Source organism: Lolium rigidum, chromosome 1 (assembly GCF_022539505.1).
Source record: "Lolium rigidum isolate FL_2022 chromosome 1, APGP_CSIRO_Lrig_0.1, whole genome shotgun sequence".
Taxonomy (NCBI): Eukaryota; Viridiplantae; Streptophyta; class Magnoliopsida; order Poales; family Poaceae; genus Lolium; species Lolium rigidum.
This window is the reverse complement of record NC_061508.1, coordinates 79,193,931-79,208,237: the sequence shown is the minus strand read 5'-3', so window position 1 is coordinate 79,208,237 and position 14,307 is coordinate 79,193,931.

Here is a 14,307-nt window from a genome sequence, read left to right as displayed (position 1 = left end):
AGGCGCCCCTCTCGCATATCCTAAACAATCCAAAAGCTACAGGACGTGTCTCCCTTTGGGGAATCGAGCTTTCCCCTCGGGACATCACTTATGAAAAAAGAAAGGCAATCAAGTCGCAAATTCTGCCTGATTTTGTTGCAGAATGGATGGAACTCCAAAGCACGTGACCACCAGATCTATCGAGTACCTGGCATATGAATTTTGACGGATTCAATAGAGTGGAATGAGGTGGAGCAGGCGTGGTACTTGTGTCACCACAGGGCGACAAGATGAAGTACATATTACAGATGACCTTCCCCAATGCATCAAACAACGAAGCAAAATACGAGGCCCTTATTCATGGGATGAAGATGGCAAAAGCGTGTGGTGCTACTCGCTTAAAAATCTTTGGCGACTCCTAGTTGGTGGATCAATATGTGATGAACAAGTGCGATGCAGTCAATGACAGTATGATAGCATACAAGGAGGTGTACAATGAACTCGAGAAAACCTTCGATGGCTGTGAAGTTAACCATGTTAGCAGACTAAGCAATGATGAAGCCGACATTTTGGCAAACATCGGCTCGCAGTGCCTGCCAATACCACTTGGGGTTTTTTGGGAGGAAATCAGTGAAAGATCAACAAAGGCAAAGAAGGCACCAAAGCAACCGAGAAAAAGGAGAAGGCCAAGAAAGACTCGGGGGCTCCACTAGCTCCAGTAACACATGTGTCGGATGATGAGGAAGAACCGGAGGAAGTCATGATGATTCAAGTTCCCTGGATGGAGGTGTACTTAGCATATATCACAAGAAAGGAAATACCCGAAGATCCAGTGGAGGCACGAAGAGTTATCCGACGATCCAAGGCGTTTATCGTAGTCAAGGGAGAACTATATAAGCGAAGTATATCAGGAGTGCTTCAGAGGTGTGTTACACTCGAAGAAGGGCGAGTCATACTGAAGGATATACACGAAGGAATATGGGGCAACCATGCAAGCAGTCGAGCAATAGCAGCCAAGGCTTTTTGTGCAGGATTTTATTGGCTGACAGCAATAGAGGATGCAAAGGAAATCGTGCGCACCTGCGAAGCTTGCCAGATGCTTGCATCCAAGCCTCATTCCCCAACAGCAGAATTAATGCCCATACCTTTGGCATGGCGTTTCGCACAATGGGGGCTAGACATGGTGGGAAAATTGCACAAGTCCTGGCCTGGAGGACACGTATATTTGCTCGTAGCTGTCGACAAATTCACCAAGTGGATTGAAGCAATACCAGTAACTTCAGCAGACGCAACATCAGTAGTAGACTTCATCAAGGGAATAGTCTATCGATTTGGCATCCCCAACAGCATAGTCATGGACAACGGCAACAATTTCACCTCCCGAGAATTCAAGGACTATTGTGAATATGTAGGCATCAAGCTGCAGTTTTCATCGGTGGCGCACCCGCAAACCAATGGCCAAGTCGAAAAAGCAAACGGCCTCATCTGCAACGGCATCAAGAAGCGTCTACTAACACCACTTGAAAATGCGCGACACACCTGGGTCGATGAATTTCCCTACGTACTGTGGAGCCTACAAACAACGCCGAACACAGCAACTCAAGAGACGCCATTCTTTTTAGTCCATGGCGCCGAAGCAGTGCTCCCGATAGAAATAGAGCACAATTCTCCCAGAGTCGTGGAGTATGATGAAGAGATCTCGCGAAAAGCGCTCGAAGATGATGTCGATGAAATTGATGAAGCCAGAGATGTGGTACTATCAAGAGTAGCCGCGTATCAGCAGAACCTTAAAATTTACCACAACCGATGTTTGCGGCCCAGATCCTTCGAAATCGGCAATCTAGTCCTTCGGCTCAAGCAAGATGGACATGAGAAATTTGAATCTCCATGGTTGGGACCATATATTATTATTGAAGTTATTCCAGGAGGAGCCTATCGACTGAAGGACAAGAAGACGGGCAATGACGAACCGAACCTGTGGAACGTTGCGCAATTGCGATGTTTTTATGCCCAGAAGGAAATCAATATAGTACAAACCATGTAAAAATACATTGTATCTAAAGAGCTTGCAATTTTTCAGACGCACTCTTTTCCTTTTAGGGCACCGAGTGGGACTGAAAGGTTTTAATGAGGCGGGCTTGCGATGATGCAATATAGCATGGTTGAAATAAAAATAGTGATGACATATACTTCTCTCTTTTCGGGTAACGCTCGGGGGCTTGAACCTGACAAATTTACAATATATTCGACTTCGGTACACTCATCAATATACACGCCTTGGTTACACAAATACCTCGCGAAAAATAAACATAATCATGCCAAACAAGATACTCGAGGGCTCAAGGAAAGACCGTAACACAACCAGAAAAACTTGCCTTGACTTTATAAATGTCTCGCAAGAAATTTACAATATATAAGTACACAACTCTGCATTTTGGTCCAAACCCAACGCATTGAGAAAAGGAAAAGAACTTCTATATCAACTTGTCTATGTTTATGTTTTCTCTTGCAGCACGAACATTCTGTGTGGAATCATCGTATCGATACTCCTTGAAGAAAGCGGTGTCTACCTTAAGAAGCTCATCAATCATTTTTTCGGCGACAGGACTCACAGCCGCATTATGCTTGTCAATGTTTATTCGCCTCCGACGCCTTCAGGTAAAAAGTGTCGACAACCTTGCCAAAATCCAACTTTGAGTGGCAAATCTTCAACCTTAAGGCCAATTTGGCACCAACCACCGTTTGAGCCTTCACAAAATCATGGATGTTACGCACATCCTTAAACTTGTCCATAAGCTCGGTGAGATTATCGGGTTGAGGATTCCAAGGAAACATGGCATTATAAACACTGGCCAAGGTGCTATTACAGAAGTTAAGAAATCCCCGAGTTTGGGTGGCTCGATCTTGAAATTGAACAATACGGCGAGTGCGACCCTCATCCGCCCATAAATTAATGTCATGGGCTTTAGCAAGACAAAGAAGAGTTTCAACTCGTGAATTTACCCTCTGTTCTTCAGCGGAAGCATCCACAAAGGCACCTATGAAAAGCAAATGTGAAAAGCAATAGAGCACAAGGAGAGGCACAGAAAAGACAGCAAAGAAACAGTAAGACATAAGTAACATACCAACCATATCTTGGCTTGCATCACTCATCAAGTTAAGCATATAATTCTCACGTTGATCAGATTGAGCAGTGTTAGCAGTCGTAGTTTTCTTCATCTCAAGAGCTTCATGTGCTTGTCGAAGGGCATCTTGCTCCCAATCCGAGGATTTACGAGATTGCTCCATAACAAGCACGGTTTGTTTTTCCATCGACTGCAACTGTTGTCGCAGCTCAGCCATCTCTTGGTTAATCGAGTCAGGACACGACGAAACATCCAAGTAAGCATCGACAGGTACTCTTGTGGAATGAGACGTAGCAGGAGAAGCGTTGGAAGGACCAACCCCAGTATAGTTGTCAAAAATCAACTGGAAGACAAGAAAATATCGACATCAATCATTCGGCAAGACACCCTTTTTCATTCATAATCAGAGCATATTACATCAACGAGTCTTTAAAAATACGGCTTATAAGAAGCCCACAGAAATGATCGGGAGCAGCAAAAGGCGGCACCATCTACAAAAAAGAAAAACAATGGAAGGGCAAGTTGGTCTACTTGACTTCCGTTTGGGTAGCGCTAGCAGAGGCCGAAGACTTCGGGTCGAGGAAGGAGATAAGCTTCTTCGAGTAAAGCTTAGCGCCCTTCACAAAATCCTTCCACTTCTCAGCGTTCAAACCCTTTGGAGTAGCAGCTTTCACCCAGTCAACTTTTTGGCTGCTGGCCGCCACAAGAGCGATGGTCCCTTCGACGCCAATCTTCAAGCTCGCTTGACGATAAGCCAAAGCTGGATCATCCTCCGCCAGGAAATGATGGGCAAGTTGGGAGAAGATCTCGGGCTGAGAATCCTTCGGGAAGAAGTGGGGTAAGACGCGCTTTAATGCATTCCGCGCAGAAGTCAAGCATTTGCATGCCAAGTCATAGTTCAGCTCAAGAATATCGAGAGTGTCCAGAAGACGGTCATCTGATTCTTGGCTCAAAGTGTATTGCTCACCCATCTTCCCTTGTGGGGAAAAAGCAAGACTTCGTCAACACCAAAGATAATGTTAGCACAAGGAAAAGCGGAAGAACAAAAGGAAAGATAGGACTTGAGAATCTTCGAGATTGCATCTCGAGGCGCGTGATTATATGATACGTCTCAAACGTATCTATAATTTCTTATGTTCCATGCTACTTTTATGATGATACTCACATGTTTTATACACATTATATGTCATTATTATGCATTTTCCGGCACTAACCTATTGACGAGATGCCGAAGAGCCGATTGTTCGTTTTCTGCTGTTTTTGGTTTCAGAAATCCTACAAAGGAAATATTCTCGGAATTGGACGAAATCAACGCCCAGGGTCTTATTTTTCCACGAAGCTTCCAGAAGACCGAGGGAGAAACGAAGTGGGGCCACGAGGTGGCGACACACTAAGGCGGCGCGATCAAGGAGGGGCCCGCGCCGCCCTAGTGTGTGGCCCCCCTGTCAGCCCTCCGACTCCGCCCTTCCGCCTACTTAAAGCCTTCGTCGCGAATACCCCAGTACCGAGAGCCACGATAATGAAAACCTTCCAGAGACGCCGCCGCCGCCAATCCCATCTCGGGGGATTCAGGAGATCGGCTCCGGCACCCTGCCGGAGAGGGGAATCATCTCCCGGAGGTCTCTTCACCGCCATGATCGCCTCCGGGTCGATGTGTGAGTAGTTCACCCCTGGACTATGGGTCCATAGCAGTAGCTAGATGGTTGTCTTCTCCTCATTGTGCTATCATGTTAGATCTTGTGAGCTGCCTATCATGATCAAGATCATCTATTTGTAATGCTACAAGTTGTGTTTGTTGGGATCCGATGAATATTGAATAATATGTCAAGTTGATTATCAATCTATCATATATGTTGTTTATGTTCTTGCATGCTCTCCGTTGCTAGTAGAGGCTCTGCCAAGTTGATACTTGTGACTCCAAGAGGGAGTATTTATGCTCGATAGTGGGTTCATGCCTCCATTGAATCTGGGACAGTGACAGAAAGTTCAAAGGTTGTGGATGTGATGTTGCCACTAGGGATAAAATATCGATGCTTTGTCTAAGGATATTTGTGTTGATTACATTACGCACCATACTTAATGCAATTGTCTGTTGTTTACAACTTAATACTGGAAGGGGTTCGGATGATAACCCGAAGGTGGACTTTTTAGGCATAGATGCATGCTGGATAGCGGTCTATGTACTTTGTCGTAATGCCCTGATTAAATCTCATAGTACTCATCATGATATATGTATGTGCATTGTTATGCCTTCTTTATTTGTCAATTGTCCAACTGTAATTTGTTCACCCAACATGCTATTTCTTATCGGAGAGACACCACTAGTGAACTGTGGACCCCGGTCCATTCTTTACATCTGAAATACAATCTACTGCAATTGTTCTTTACTGTTCTTCGGAAACAAACATCATCTTCCATACTATACATCTAATCCTTTGTTTACAGCAGGCCGGTGAGATTGACAACCTCACTGTTACGTTAGGGCAAAGTACTTTGATTGTGTTGTGCAGGTTCCACGTTGGCGCCGGAATCCCTGGTGTTGCGCCGCTCTACACTCCGCCATCAACAACCTTCACGTGTTCCTTGACTCCTACTGGTTCGATAACCTTGGTTTCTTACTGAGGGAAAACTTGCTGCTGTACGCATCACACCTTCCTCTAGGGGTGCCCAACGGACGTGTGTCTTGCACGCTATCAAGCTCTTTTTCTGGCGCCGTTGCCGGGGAGATCAAGACACGCTGCAAGGGGAGTCTCCCACATCCAATCTCTTTACTTTGTTTTTTTCTTGCTTTACTTACTTTATTTACTGCTTTGTTTGCTTTCTATATCAAAAATACAAAAAAATTAGTTGCTAGTTTTACTTTTTTTACTGTCTTGTTCTCCATATTAAAAACACAAAAAAATTAGTTACTTGCATTTACTTTATTTAGTTTGCTTTATTTACTACTGCAAAAATGGGTACTACTGAGAATACTAAGTTGTGTGACTTCACTAGCACAAATAATAATGATTTCTTATGCACACCTATTGCTCCACCTGCTACTGCAGCAGAATTCTTTGAAATTAAACCTGCTTCACTAAATCTTGTTATGAGAGAGCAATTTTCTGGTGTTAGTTCTGATGATGCTGCTGCCCATCTTAATAATTTTGTTGAACTATGTGAAATGCAAAAGTATAAGGATTTAGATGGTGACATTATAAAATTATAATTGTTTCCTTTCTCCTTAAGAGGAAGAGCTAAAGATTGGTTGCTATCTTTGCCTAAGAATAGTATTGATTCATGGACTAAATGTAAGGATGCTTTTGTTGGTAGATATTATCCTCCCGCTAAAATTATATCTTTGAGAAGTAGCATAATGAATTTTAAGCAATTAGATAATGAACATGTTGCTCAAGCATGGGAGAGAATGAAATCTTTGGTGAAGAATTGCCCTACCCATGGACTGACTACTTGGATGATCATCCAAACCTTCTATGCAGGATTGAATTTTTTTCACGGAACCTATTGGATTCAGCTGCTGGAGGTACCTTTATGTCCATCACTTTGGGGGCGGCAACAAAGCTTCTTGATGATATGATGATAAATTACTACGAATGGCACACGGAAAGAGCTCCACAAGGTAAGAAGGTAAATTCTGTTGAAGAAACCTCCTCCTTGAGTGATAAGATTGATGCTATTATGTCTATGCTTGTGAATGGTAGATCTAATGTTGATCCTAATAATGTTCCTTTAGCTTCATTGGTTGCCCAAGAAGAACATGTTGATGTGAACTTCATTAAAAATAATAATTTCAACAACAATGCTTATAGGAATAATTCTGGTAACAACTATAGGCCATATCCTTCTGCTAATGGTAATGGTTATGGTAATTCTTATGGTAAATTTGTTTCGCCTAATGAGGAAAAGATGTTAGAAATTGAAAGAGCTACTAAGAGCTTTATGCAATCACAATATGAACAAAATCAATTGTTTACTAAAACTATGAATGAACAATCTGCCTTGTTGAAAAATATAGGAAATCAACTTGAAAATTTAAATATGGAGATTTCTGGTTTGCAAACTAAGCTTTCAAATGCTGAAAACCGAATCTCATACATGTCTGCGTCACAATCTTCTTTAATTAATAAAATGGCTGCTAACCTGAGGATAATGATAATAAAATTGTTACTACAGCAAACGCCATCCAAGTTCGAATTAATGAGAATATTAGATTGATGGCTGAATTGCATGCTAGGTGGGAAAGAGAGGAAAACGAAAAACTTGCTAAAGAGAATAATGTAGCTAAAGTATGGACTATTACCACCACTAGTAATGATAATTCTTCACATGTTGCTACACCCCCTACTATCAATGATAAAATAATTGGTGTTGGCAATGTTTCTACTCCTAGTGTAAAGCGTGCAAAATTGCGTGAAACTGCTAAAACTATTGAAACTGTTTGTGATAAAACTGCTGAAATTTTTCAAAATATTGGGGACAATGATCCCATTGCTGTAGATCATAATGGTTTAGATTTTGATGATTGTCACATCTCTGAAGTTATAAAGTTCTTACAAAAACTTGCTAAAAGTCCCAATGCTAGTGCTATAAATTTGGCCTTTACAAAACATATTACAAATGCTCTCATAAAAGCTAGAGAAGAGAAACTAAAACTTGAAACTTCTATTCCTAGGAAGTTAGAAGATGGTTGGGAGCCCATCATTAAGATGAGGGTCAATGATTTTCATTGTAATGCTTTATGTGATCTTGGTGCAAGTATTTCGTTATGCCTAAGAAAATCTATGATATGCTTGACTTGCCACCATTGAAAAATTGTTATTTGGATGTTAATCTTGCTGATAATGCTATAAAGAAACCTTTGGGGAGGATTGATAATGTTCATATTATGGTTAACAATAACCTTGTCCCCGTTGATTTTGTTGTCTTGGATATTGAATGCAATGCATCTTGTCCCATTATATTGGGAAGACCTTTTCTTCGAACTGTTGGTGCTACCATTGATATGAAGGAAGGTAATATTAAATATCAATTTCCTCTCAAGAAAGGTATGGAACACTTCCCTAGAAAGAGAATGAAGTTACCTTATGATTCTATTATTACAACAAATTATGATGTTGATGCTTCGTCTCTTGACAATACTTGATACACACTTTTTGCGCCTAGCTGAAAGGCGTTAAAGAAAATCTCTTATGGGAGACAACCCATTATTTTACTTCTGCACTTTTGTTTTATATTTGAGTCTTGGAAGTTGTTACTACTGTAGCAACCTCTTCTTATCTTTATTTTATTGCATTGTTGTGCCAAGTAAAGTCTTTGATAGTAAAGTCAATACTAGATTTGGATTACTGCACAGAAACAGATTTCTTGCTGTCACGAAATTGAGCCGCCCCTGTTGTAGAAAATTTATAAAAATCGGTCAATTTACGTGCGTGATCCTCAGATATGTACGCAACTTTCATTCAATTTGAGCATTTTCATCTGAGCACGTTAAGTGACCCTGAAAAATTCGTCTTTACGGACTGTTCTGTTTTGACAGATTCTGCCTTTTATTTCGCATTGCCTGTTGATACGTCTCAAACGTATCTATAATTTCTTATGTTCCATGCTACTTTTATGATGATACTCACATGTTTTATACACATTATATGTCATTATTATGCATTTTCCGGCACTAACCTATTGACGAGATGCCGAAGAGCCAGTTGTTGTTTTCTGCTGTTTTTGGTTTCAGAAATCCTACAAAGGAAATATTCTCGGAATTGGACGAAATCAACGCCCAGGGTCCTATTTTTCCACGAAGCTTCCAAAAGACCGAAGGAGTCACGAAGTGGGGCGACGGGGCGCCGCCACACTAGGGCCGCGCGGCCTAAGGGGGGCCCGCGCCGCCCTAGCGTGTGGGGCCCCTGTCAGCCCTCCGACTCTGCCCTTCCGCCTACTTAAAGCCTTTGTCGCGATTATCCCAGTACTGAGAGCCACGATACGGAAAACCTTCCAGAGACGCCGCCGCCAATCCCATCTCGGGCGATTCAGGAGATCGCCTCCGGCACCCTGCCGGAGAGGGGAATCATCTCCCGGAGGGCTCTTCATCGCCATGATCGCCTCCGGATCGATGTGTGAGTAGTTCACCCCTGGACTATGGGTCCATAGCGGTAGCTAGATGGTTGTCTTCTCCTCATTGTGCTATCATGTTAGATCTTGTGAGCTGCCTATCATGATCAAGATCATCTATTTGTAATCCTACATGTTGTGTTTGTTGGGATCCGATGAATATTGAATACTATGTCAAGTTGATTATCAATCTATCATATATGTTGTTTATGTTCTTGCATGCTTTCCGTTGCTAGTAGAGTCTCTGGCCAAGTTGATACTTGTGACTCCAAGAGGGAGTATTTATGCTCGATAGTGGGTTCATGCCTCCATTGAATCTGGGAAAGTGACAGAAAGTTCTAAGGTTGTGGATGTGTTGTTGCCACTAGGGATAAAACATCGATGCTTTGTCTAAGGGTATTTGTTGTTATTACATTACGCACCATACTTAATGCAATTGTCTGTTGTTTGCAACTTAATACTGGAAGGGGTTCGGATGATAACCTGAAGGTGGACTTTTTAGGCATAGATGCATGCTGGATAGCGGTCTATGTACTTTGTCGTAATGCCCCGATTAAATCTCATAGTACTCATCATGATATATGTATGTGCATTGTTATGCCTTCTTTATTTTTCAATTGCCCAACCGTAATTTGTTCACCCAACATCTGTTTATCTTATGGGAGAGACACCACTAGTGAACTCGTGGACCCCGGTCCAATTCTTTTACATCTGAAATACAATCTACTGCAATTGTTCTTTACTGTTCTTCGCAAACAAACATCATCTTCCACACTATACATTTAATCCTTTGTTTACAACAAGCTGATGACGCGTAAAGCACACGCCTGTTGGGAACCCCAAGTGGAAGGTGTGATGCGTACAGCAGCAAGTTTCCCTCGGTAAGAAACCAAGGTTTATCGAACCAGTAGGAGTCAAGAAGCACGTCGAAGGTTGATGGCGGCGGGATGTAGTGCGGCGCAACACCAGGGATTCCGGCGCCAACGTGGAACCTGCACAACACAACCAAAGTACTTTGCCCCAACGAAACAGTGAGGTTGTCAATCTCACCGGCTTGCTGTAACAAAGGACTAGATGTATAGTGTGGATGATGATTGTTTGCAAGAACAGTAAAGAACAATAGCAGCAGATTTGTATTTCAGATGTAAATAATAGGACCGGGGTCCACAGTTCACTAGAGGTGTCTCTCCCATAAGATACATAGCATGTTGGGTGAACAAATTACAGTCGGGCAATTGACAAATAGAGAGGACATGACAATGCACATACATGATATGATGAGTATTGTGAGATTTAATTGGGCATTACGACAAAGTACATAGACCGCTATCCAGCATGCATCTATGCCTAAAAAGTCCACCTTCAGGTTATCATCCGAACCCCTTCCGATATTAAGTTGCAAACAACAGACAATTGCATTAAGTATGGTGCGTAATGTAATCAATAACGACATCCTTGGACATAGCATCAATGTTTTATCCCTAGTGGCAACAGCACATCCACAACCTTAGAACTTTCTGTCACTGTTCCAGATTTAATGGAGGCATGAACCCACTATCGAGCATAAATACTCCCTCTTGGAGTTAAGAGCAAAAACTTGGCCAGAGCCTCTACTAATAACGGAGAGCGTGCAAGATCATAAACAACACATAGGTAATAGATTGATAATCAACATAACATAGTATTCTCTATTCATCGGATCCCGACAAACACAACATATAGAATTACAGATAGATGATCTTGATCATGTTAGGCAGCTCACAAGATCCGACAATGAAGCACATGAGGAGAAGACAACCATCTAGCTACTGCTATGGACCCATAGTCCAGGGGTGAACTACTCACTCATCACTCCGGAGGCGACCATGGCGGTGAAGAGTCCTCCGGGAGATGAATCCCCTCTCCGGCAGGGTGCCGGAGGTGATCTCCAGAATCCCCCGAGATGGGATTGGCGGCGGCGGCGTCACAGTAAGGTTTTCCGTATCGTGGCTCTCGGTACTGGGGGTTTCGCGACGAAGACCTTAAGTAGGCGGAAGGGCGGAGTCGGAGGGGTCACGGGGGCCCCACACAGCAGGGCCGCGCGGGCCCCTCCTGGGCCGCGCCGCCCTAGTGTGGCGGCGCCCCGTGGCCCCACTTCGTCTTCCCTTCGGTCTTCTGGAAGCTTCGTGGCAAAATAGGACCCCGGGCGTTGATTTCGTCCAATTCCGAGAATATTTCCTTTGTAGGATTTCTCGAAACCAAAAACAGCAGAAAACAAGAATCGGCTCTTCGGCATCTCGTTAATAGGTTAGTGCCGGAAAATGCATAAATACGACATATAATGTGTATAAAACATGTAGATATCATCAATAATGTGGCATGGAACATAAGAAATTATCGATACGTCGGAGACGTATCAGCATCCCCAAGCTTAGTTCTGCTCGTCCCGAGCAGGTAAACGATAACACGGATAATTTCCGGAGTGACATGCCATCATAACCTTGATCATACTATTGTAAACATATGTAATGAATGCAGCGATCAAAACAATGGTAATGACATGAGTAAACAACTCGAATCATAAAGCAAAGACTTTTCATGAATAGCACTTAAAGACAAGCATCAATAAGTCTTGCATAAGAGTTAACTCATAAAGCAATAAATCAAAGTAAAGGTATTGAAGCAACACAAAAGAAGATTAAGTTTCAGCGGTTCCTTTCAACTTATAACATGTATATCTCATGGATAATTGTCAACATAGAGTAATATAACAAGTGCAATATGCAAGTATGTAGGAATCAATGCACAGTTCACACAAGTGTTTGCTTCTTGAGGTGGAGAGAGATAGGTGAACTGACTCAACATTAAAAGTAAAAGAAAGGTCCTTCAAAGAGGAAAAGCATCGATTGCTATATTTGTGCTAGAGCTTTTATTTTGAAAACAAGAAACAATTTTGTCAACGGTAGTAATAAAGCATATGTATCATGTAAATTATATCTTACAAGTTGCAAGCCTCATGCATAGTATACTAATAGTGCCCGCACCTTGTCCTAATTAGCTTGGACTACCGGATCATCGCAATACACATGTTTTAACCAAGTGTCACAAAGGGGTACCTCCATGCCGCTCGTACAAAGGTCTAAGAAGAAAGCTCGCATTTTGGATTTCTCGCTTTTGATTATTCTCAACTTAGACATCCATACCGGGACAACATGGACAACAGATAATGGACTCCTCTTTAATGCATAAGCATGTAGCAACAATTAGTGTTCTCATATGAGATTGAGGATATATGTCCAAAACTGAAACTTCCACCATGATTCATGGCTTTAGTTAGCGGCCCAATGTTCTTCTCTAACAATATGCATGCTTCAACCATTAAGGTGGTAGATCTCTCTTACTTCGGACAAGACGGACATGCATAGCAACTCACATGATATTCAACAAAGAGTAGTTGATGGCGTCCCCGAAACATGGTTATCGCACAACAAGCAACTTAATAAGAGATAAAGTGCATAAGTACATATTCAATACCACAATAGTTTTTAAGCTATTTGTCCCATGAGCTATATATTGCAAAGGTAAAGAATGGAAATTTTAAAGGTAGCACTCAAGCAATTTACTTTGGAATGGCGGAGAAATACCATGTAGTAGGTAGGTATGGTGGACACAAATGGCATAGTGGTTGGCTCAAGGATTTTGGATGCATGAGAAGTATTCCCTCTCGATACAAGGTTTAGGCTAGCAAGGTTATTTGAAACAAACACAAGGATGAACCGGTGCAGCAAAACTCACATAAAAGACATATTGTAAACATTATAAGACTCTACACCGTCTTCCTTGTTGTTCAAAACTCAATACTAGATATTATCTAGACTTTAGAGAGACCAAATATGCAAACCAAATTAGCAAGCTCTAGGTGTTTCTTCATTAATGGGTGCAAAGTATATGATGCAAGAGCTTAAACATGAGCACAACAATTGCCAAGTATCAAATTATTCAAGACATTTTAGAATTACTACATGTAGCATTTCCCAATTCCAACCATATAACAATTTAACGAAGAAAATTCAACCTTCGCCACGAATACTATGAGTAAAGCCTAAGGACATACTTGTCCATATGCAACAGCGGAGCGTGTCTCTCTCCCACACAATGAATGCTAGGATCCATTTTATTCAAAAAAAACAAAAAACAAAAACAAACCGACGCTCCAAGCAAAGTACATAAGATGTGACGGAATAAAAATATAGTTTCAGGGGAGGAACCTGATAATGTTGTCGATGAAGAAGGGGATGCCTTGGGCATCCCCAATCTTAGACGCTTGAGTCTTCTTAGAATATGCAGGGGTGAACCACCGGGGCATCCCCAAGCTTAGATCTTTCACTCTCCTTGATCATATTGCATCATTCTCCTCTCTTGATCCTTGAAAACTTCCTCCACACCAAACTCGAAACAACTCATTAGAGGGTTAGTGCACAATAAAAATTAACATGTTCAGAGGTGACACAATCATTCTTAACACTTCTGGACATTGCATAAAGCTACTCGGACATTAATGGATCAAAGAAATTCATCCAACATAGCAAAAGAGGCAATGCGAAATAAAAGGCAGAATCTGTCAAAACAGAACAGTCCGTAAAGATGGATTTTATTGAGGCACCAGACTTGCTCAAATGAAAATTCCCAAATTGAATGAAAGTTGCGTACATATCTGAGGATCACGCACGTAAATTGGCTTAATTTTCTGAGCTACCTACAGGGAGGCAGGTCGAAATTCGTGATAGCAAAGAAATCTGTAACTGCGCAGTAATCCAAATCTAGTATGAACTTTACTATCAAAGACTTTACTTGGCACAATAAAACAAAAAACTAAGATAAGGAGAGGTTGCTACAGTAGTAACAACTTCCAAGACACAAATATAAAACAAAGTACTGTAGCAAAATAAACACATGGGTTATCTCCCAAGAAGTTCTTTCTTTATAGCCATTAAGATGGGCTCAGCATTTTAATGATGCACTCGCAAGAAATAGTATTTGAAGCAAAAGAGAGCATCAAGAGGCAAATTCAAAACACATTTAAGCCTAACATGCTTCCTATGAAAAGGAATCTTGT